This window comes from Arachis hypogaea, chromosome 11, assembly GCF_003086295.3.
Source record: "Arachis hypogaea cultivar Tifrunner chromosome 11, arahy.Tifrunner.gnm2.J5K5, whole genome shotgun sequence".
Taxonomy (NCBI): domain Eukaryota; kingdom Viridiplantae; phylum Streptophyta; class Magnoliopsida; order Fabales; family Fabaceae; genus Arachis; species Arachis hypogaea.
Genome location: NC_092046.1, coordinates 143,687,591 through 143,696,720, shown reverse-complemented (window position 1 = coordinate 143,696,720; position 9,130 = coordinate 143,687,591).

The following is a 9,130-nucleotide window of genomic DNA, read 5'->3' as shown; positions in this document are numbered from 1 at the left end:
AACTACAGCTGTGAAGATAATAATAATAATAATAATAATAATAATAATAATAATATAATAATAATATAATAATAATAATAATAATAATATTTTTGAAGAAATTAAATAAGTTAATGATTTTTATAAACATGGTGTTCAAATGCTTACCAAAGGGACATTTGATCGAAATCAAAATAATAATATAATCACATCATATGCAAGTTATGAAAAATTATTAAATATTTTAATTATACTCCTATTTTTTAAATATATTATTGGTTGAGATTATATAATACTTTAATGATTAATATTTGAGTAAATTATCTTTTATACAATTTTATTGTCAACGATATATTTGATTCAAATTTAAAAACTTTAAGGATAAAGGTAAACAAACTAAAACTTAGAGTATTCCTAAAATTTTAAACGAATTTCAGAGAAAAAAAAAATATACTTTATCCAAATTTGTAATTATCATCTACTTACAATTCTAAAGCCTTTTGGAAGAATTTTGTCAAAAAAATTTTGAAAATACAATTTTATCGTTAACAATTAATATGGTAATTGAGTCTTGCTCCTTAAAAGCTCGACTTATTTATCCATCCAACTCTTTCACTATTAGTATTTTACAAGGTCATTTTGCAAAGATTAAATAAATTTGTAGAATAAATACATTTTTTTGTCTTTCAATAATAGTTAAAAGTTTTAAAAATAGTCATCGAAGGTTTATTTTGTTTTAATTTTGTCTCAGGATAAGTTTTCACTTTCAATTAAATGTACTCTTTGTGATAATTTTTTACATAATTTTACAATTCTTTATTTATAGTTTTGTTCTCCTATAATATATAGATTGTTGGACATAACACAGCTTTGAATAATAATAATAATAATAATGACAGGAATGAGGATAATGATTTTCATAAACGTGGTGTTCAAGTGTTTACCAAGAGACATTTTATCGAAATAAAATTAAAAGTATAGTCACATCATTTGCAAGTTATGAACAATGTGTAAAATTTTAATTATACTCCTATTTTTAAATATATAATTGGTTTAAATTATATAGTAATTTAATGATTAATATTTTAGTAAATTATCTTTATACAATTTTCCTATCAACGATATATTTGATTCAAATTTAAAAATTTTTGATAAAGGTGAAACAAAGTAAAATTTAGAAATATTTCTTGAATTTTAAACAAATTTCAGAGGCAAAAAAATATACTTTACCCAAATTTGTAATTATCATCTACTTACATTTCTAAAGCCTTTTGGTAGAATTACGTAAAAAAATCTCTAAAATACGATTTATCGTTAATAATTAATATAGTAATTTAAATCTTGCTCCTTAAAAGCTCAGCTTTATTTATCCATCCCAACTCTTTCACTATTTAGTATCTTACAAGGTCATTTTGCACTTAATGTTAGCTAAACCATGCAAGACCTAAAACTTGTGAAATTTATTGCATCTGAAGAAGGTAGTTGTGCTTCAAAGACATATTAACATTCTATAAATGGACTTCAACAAGCATGGTCACCACAACATATTGTTTGAGTTTGTCAAGTACTCTATTTTACACTTTGTAATCCTAAGTATGAGTGATATACCTCCAACAGAAGTTGAGGTTCCACAACTCCCTGATGAGATTATAAGTGAGATCCTCTATTTATGTGACGCTCAACCATTGTCAGTTTCAGTGCTACTTGCCGTTATTGGAGGCAAAGGGTAACTTCATTTGAATTTCTCAGTCAAATCTCAAGGATATGGAAAAGGCGTGGCTGCTCACTATTCATTCACTTTGGGTTTGCATCTCCTGTGATCACCTCGGTGGATTGGATAATGAAGATGATGCCGTTACCGGGGAAACCGGCTACCTCAACTTGCCTTTTCTTTTAACCCAACACGGTTGGTTTCAGCTCATTGGAGTCGAGATGGGAATCTTCTGTATCCGTTACTCCTCCCTTGGAAGGAGAAGCCACTTGGTGATTTGGAATCCAGTTTTTCAAATCCCTCGGGTACTAGATGATCCTTTGCAAGGTGGTATTGTGAGGGTGCTTTCACTTATGCCTTTGCTCACTTTCCTAACAGTGTTCATTATGCAATTTTGCATGTATTTAAAGATGAACCCGAAAGCACTGCTTACACTTTAACTATGTATACAAGTTTCACTAGGAATTGGCATGTTAGAATTGCATGTCCTTCGTATGTGCAACGGTTGGATCATTCATATGTTGCAGCCAGTGGTGTTGTGTATTGCTTGCTGACCGTGAAGACAATGATCAACCATACATTGTATCTTTTCATTGATGACATTGACTTTTGGCCAAATTTACGTCCCTCCTCAAGCTACGTCTCATTGTGGTTGCCTTTTGGTTAGAGATGGATGTCTATGTTTGGCATCAAATAATCACACAATCTATTCATACAACTCAGTTATATGGCAAGTAAGTGACACCCATGGAGGTGTTAACTGGTCACAACTATTTACATATAATGGAATAGGTACTTTGTACGTGCCAGCTGTCATGGTTGATCATGATGTTATCCAAGTTATGGAGAGGCACCTACAACTGGTTGGGCTCAAGTCATTGCGTACTCTCAGTTTTTTATGGTTCGATATAACCCATTGAAGGCACAAGAAAGAGGCTTCATCGGTTTTTATGATAATTATGTTAAGATTAAATCTATCCATGCATATGAAGAAACTTTATTTCCTGTGTGATGGATTACCTAGAAAGTTGTAATAGCCATGCGTTGCTCCAAACTATGCTTCCTAGGACTTAGGGTTTAAAGCTTTAAGGGTTGTGTGCTATTTAGAGTTGGTTTTAGTGGAAAACTATGTCTTTGCTTATTGTGGTTTGTTTAGTGTGTATGAGTGTTACCACCAATGTCATATATTGGTTCGACTTGCATTGTACAACGAACACCATGCATGGCATTGTTGGTTCGTTTGTAGTATTTATCCTTTATTTTTAAGTTCATCTGCCTTATTTGTGTTGTAAGGGTTTGTATTTGAGTTGGTGCAAAGTATTTTATTTATTATGCTGTGTTTTTATGATTATATACTTCGATGGGTTTGAAAAGAAAATGTTCGATTTCTTTCTCTTAGAAAGACACAACACATAGTGAAAGTTTGCCAAATAGTTTCCAATTGTATACCGTATTTGATGAGCAAGTTATATTAAAAATATCAAATCTTAAAGGGCAGCTTTGAATGACTCAAGAGAGTTTGATTATGTTATGAAACAACTTTGGATAAATGAAAAAAAAAATATTAGTCACACCAAACATAGCATTCAAAATCAATCTTAATGAGTTGTTTGGAATAAAAAAAAGTAAAAAATAATATTGTTTACATAAAATTGTCCTAACATTTACTATCATAATCAAAGAGTTCTTCGAAGAAAGGAAATAAACGATTTTATCATACACACACACAATCCTAATAATATTAAAAAATGTTTGACAAAACTAAAATAATATTGCTATGCATGCACCCTAGCATTATCACAAACAGGATAATACTTTGCATGTTAAAGCACCGTGTTGTTAGTGTATTACCAAAAGTTATTACATTTAATGTTGGTTTATGTCCATCCTACTTGATTGCTAATGAACTATGCTAAATGGGTGTTGACTTTCTCAAGATATTAGAGGCTAGGTGTAATTATTACTTAAGTATCTACTTTTACTTATATGTATATTTATTAGTTTGCCTCTTTTTACACTGCACTCACTAATTATTATCAAGTGGTTCAAAATAAAAAATTAAATGAAGATGGGACATGAAATATTGCTTCAGGTCATTTCTAAATCTTTTCTTACTTATTGTGGAGTAGTTCAAGACAAAGAATTAAATGGAGATAGATATGAAAGATTTCCTCCTGTCATTTCAATCTTTCTTACATTGCCTTTAGTATACTTAAAACTTAATAGATGTTAGCTTAATATCAAAATAAGAAGTAGAATTTTTGTAAGATATGATACCATTATTTATAATCTAGATTTATTAAATTTTTTAAATATTATTTACTATTTTTGTAGGAATTATTAAGTCATTCAGGAATATAATATATAATTATATATACTATAAAAAAAATTTTAAATTCTTCATTATGCACTATGCAGCGACAAATTCATTATCATATCATCTAAAATTCTCTTAAGTATATAGTCAATGGTAATGATTATTATAACAAAATGAATTAATAGAGATAAATTAAAATATATCAAAAAAAATTGCTAAAATTGCAGCTAATTATTTTTTGCAATTAAGTATTATAAAAAATAATTCTTAAATTGTCTAATCGGTGAAGATGGTTGTTTATATCATCATTTATTTTTTTAAGTTATAAAAGTTAGCTTCTTTATTTGCTTTTTGCCACCTTCACTATTTAACTTGAAGTTTGCATCATCTACTGTTTCATTTTACATCTATCACATATTTGTCAGGTTGCCAATTTGAATGAAGGCTAATGCTACATTTAAGAGAACTATCTAAAAGTAGTGAAAGATAAAACAATAAAGCATGCAACTATGTATTAAAAAAAATATTTTCAAACCTTAACAATACACATCAACTAGCATAGATAAAGGTGCCCATATATGATGGAGCTAAGAAGAATTAATTCCTCAACTTAAAGAAACTAAACTAACATTTGGTTCCGGATCAAAAAAATAAGACGACAAGTAGAATGGCATCTTCTAAACTTTTGTATGATTTATCAATAAGTTCCAATAAAGAGAACAAGTTAAACATAATGGCAAGGTTAGAAATGGGATAGTATAAAATATCCTTTAGGCCCCATGTGATTTATTCCTAGCCAAAATTTATGTAATAGTTATGTGCAAACCGGTTATATGCCAAATACTAAAGCCCTGGTTGCATGCTTCATTACATAAGTCATGTCACTTCTTTGAACAATTTGATTGTTATTGTCCGAACAAAAAAGAAAAATGTTTCTTGATTTAGCTTCCATGTTTTGTAATAAATAGGCACTACCACCACACTACCCTTATGCACAACTTTTTCATCTCCACTAAAAACCTTAACCTGCTCATCTGTTCAACTAAAGGGAAGCATGAGTGACATAGCTCCCACAAAAGCCTACCCTTTAACTCTTCCTGAAGAATTAATCTTTGACATTTTTCTCAAGAGTGATCCGAAAACATTGGTTGCATGCAGAGCTACAAATCACTACTGGAGGGACAAATTGAATGCGATTCCATTTTTGCAAGAGACACACTCAAAGTGGAAAGCAAGAGGCCAGTTCATCTATCTTCATTTTACTCTTGGACCTTTCAATCAAAGGCCTGATTGGATCATGAAGATGGATGCTACAACAGGGGAAGCCATGCAGCTTGCATTGCCTGTAACAATAAATCCTGGAGGTTGGTTTCGAATAATTGGCACCGCAAACGGCAATGTATGTATGCGTTTCTCCTCTACAGGTAAAGCACCTCAAATATTAATATGGAATCCTGCTGCTAATACATTACGCAGTATACGTGATCCTACTCAACACTTTTGCACTATGTGCACATTCACGTATGCCTTTCTATACTATCCTGGGTCTTCTAAGTATGCAATAGTTCATATATTTAAAAGGAATTTAGGCGATCAGGATTCTTGGCTAACCATGTTTTGTGCTGAAAGCTCCGATTGGCAATATGTTATTCCTTGTCCCAAGTATGTAAAGAACTTAGATCAAAATTGTGTGACCAGTGATGGAGTTGCCTTTTGGTTGAGTTGGTCCATGCATGACTCAACATATCCTTCCTATATTGTTTCATTTTCCATTGCAAACAAGAGTTTTTTTACTATACCAATACCACATCATATAGTGTCACATGATCATCGGCTCTTGATATATCAAGATTCTCTTTGCATGGTTTCCAATAGAGATACTCGTGATGGGTATGAAATAAATATGTTCAGAATTCTTAAAAATGGAATTCACTATGCATGGGAAAAGATTTTCACATTCACTGGCATAGGAAGCCTAGAAAACCCTGTTTTGATTCATGAAGAAGAACTTATTTTGTTAAAGAAAACCCACAGAGAGAGAAATGCACTTATGCGCCGTCCAGAAACATCCCAATTCATGTTTTTAAGATTTGATCCACTAAGTCAACATAAGAAGATACTCAATGCTCCATTCTATCTGGGACATGTACAACTTATATCAACGCACGTTTATTCACAAGGATGCTTTCCAGTGTGATCACTTGTGGTTTTAGGCTAGATGTGTTAGATGGTACAATGTGAAGTGTATTATTAAATGTAGCAACTACTATTTAAAAGACCGTGGCAAGATCTTATTTAACTCACATGTCGCTTATGATGCAAAGACATTAGTGTTTTCCCAGTTTTAATTATTTCCAATGTTATATACTAAGTTTAAGTTCAATGCTATGTAATTTAAGTCTTTTTGTGTGTATTTTAATATTCCAATGAAATTCTATTCCATGAAGTGTAAGTGTGTTGGTTGCCATTAAGAGTAGTAAAGCTAAAGAGTAGTCTATAAAAATTAAGAGCTACTATTATATGTATTCCGACTATTATGCTAGCATGAACAAAGTATATAATGACTTAAATTATTCACTTATTAAAATGGAGGTACTAAAAAAATAGAAAAAAGTGTATTATAAAGTCAAAATTGTGTGATGGTGAAAACTATTCTATTCAAAATAAATGGGGTTGTTGCCCCCAGAGCTTTTATAAAATCTTTCGGAACAAAATTATATAGAATATAATTAGAATTCATTTGGTCAAAACTTTATACACTATATGAAGTATATTGTGTTTAAGTCTTAAACTCATCCGTTTTGACTTCTTTTTTTTTAGCAAAATTTGTTGATTAATGGACTATTTATCTTTTCTTCAAGTTGATTAAAAAAATGAGCTCTCTTACTATTTTTCTTCAATTTCGTTGGACTAATGCAGTTACTAAAATAGTCCTTTATAAATTAATTGCTTCAATAAAACTCATCATCATAATCATTATAATAATTAGTTTATTTATTTAATGGTATTTTATGTCTCATTGGTTTTATTTATTTTTTACACAAAATATTATAATATTATTTAACTATTGCTGTCATTTTATTAGTGTAAACTAATGGAACATTTTTATAATTTACAACTTTTAAAGTTTTAAACTTCCAAACTAGGTTGTAAATAATTTTATTATATTTTTTCATATAAATTTTAAAAATTTTAATAGTGCTTTTATATTTAATTAATTTGGTACTATTTTACGCTGTGTTAGTTTTTGAGTTAAATTTAAAAAAAAATATTCACAATACAATAAGAATTGTAATTTTTAGTATTTATCGTTCTAACTAAAAAAATTTAGTTCTTATTGAATAATTGAATATTTTAAACCATGCAGTATTCGAAAAGTACGATTTTAAAGCTTTTCAAAAAAAAATTTGTATAAAATTATGCTTTTATTATCATCTTAGTTACAAACTTAAAAGCAGTTATTTATTTAAATTTTATTTTTATATCAATATTTTTTTGTTTTTTCTATGTTACAATTTTGGCCCCCCCCCCAGAAATATTTTTGAAGTTTTCATAATTGCTAGGGCTGGAATTGAGCCAAGCTGAAATGAGGTTGAACAGACTGAAGCTCGACTCACACAAATTGAGATTGGCTCAAGGCTCAACTCATTAATAATCGAGCCTATCTCTTAAGGTAAAGGTCGACTCACGCAAAGCTTACGACCTGGCCCAGATAAATAGAACATAATCTATACCGTTATATCAATAAATTATAACTTATATATTTTTAAAATATTTAAAAATATCAATTTCATATTGACACCTATGGATCAATTATAAATTTTTTATTTATATTATGCATCAAAATTATATATCAAAAATAAATATAAAATTGTAGATAATTAAGAATATTAATATATATATGTGTGTGTGTGTGTAATTAAAATTATATATTAATATATGAATATATATATACTATGAAAAGTAGTGTGTGTAATTAAAGTTATATATTAATATATGATTATATATACTATGAAAAGTAGTAGTATAGATTAAAATATTAAAATTATCATTGAAATGTTAAAATTATCACCGTGTGCCATCCATATTCCATATTATTATATAGATAAAGAAATTTTCCAAAAACACTTAATCACCTCTTTGCTAATTAGCTTTTTGTTAGTGGTGAAAAGATAAAAAAACTAATAATAATTCTATTATCCCTATGTACATGCTACCATCCCAAGAACCTCTAATGTAGGTAATGATGCAACACCTACAATTTTAGAGATGCTATAGTTGCTTGCGCAGTGCAAAAACTCTAATATCGATGCCATCATGTCAATATACGTAGGATAGCAACTTGGTTGCATGCCCAAGCAATCCTTTCTATTTGCACAAATTTTTTGTATTCTTAGTTATACCCCTCCTTATGTTTCTTAAACCAACATAGAGCAAATATGTGGCCAATCACTATCGAAAATCACAACAAAAAATATACAATCATAACACATTGATAAAATTTAGTTGCTGCCAAGGAGAGCAACCATACACACTCGATCCAAACAAACTTCCTTCTAAGAATACTATTTCCTGTAACTATAACCTCACAAATCAACCTACCTTCAATGTTTTTTTGTTCAACAAGTAGATGAATAATCAAGTTACCACTCCTTGCATCTCACAACCAACGCTTCCAAAAGATCTCATATTGGATATAATTTCCAGGTGTGATCCTGCTACAATTGGTAGATGCAGAATGTTGTCACATGAATGGAAAGAAGAACTCACAGGTGAGGCATTTTTGTGGCGGCAGTACGTAACCTGTTCAACAAGAGAAAAATCAATATTGATACAAATTTTCTTTCCTCATTGGACCGCACAAAACATCAGAATAATTAGGTTAACTCCTACCACAGGTAACATTTTATCCATCCCCTTACTGCCATACCAACCCAACTATGGAAACTTTGATATCATTGGAGAACACAACGGGAGCATATGTGCTAAATATTCAACGTTGGAGCAAAAGGTGGTACTTGTGGTTTGGAACATGCTATCCCGATCAATGAAACAAATTCCACAGCTAAAGCAGTTTACTCATCATATGGCAATCAATGTGTTTGCATTTGCATACCTTCCAA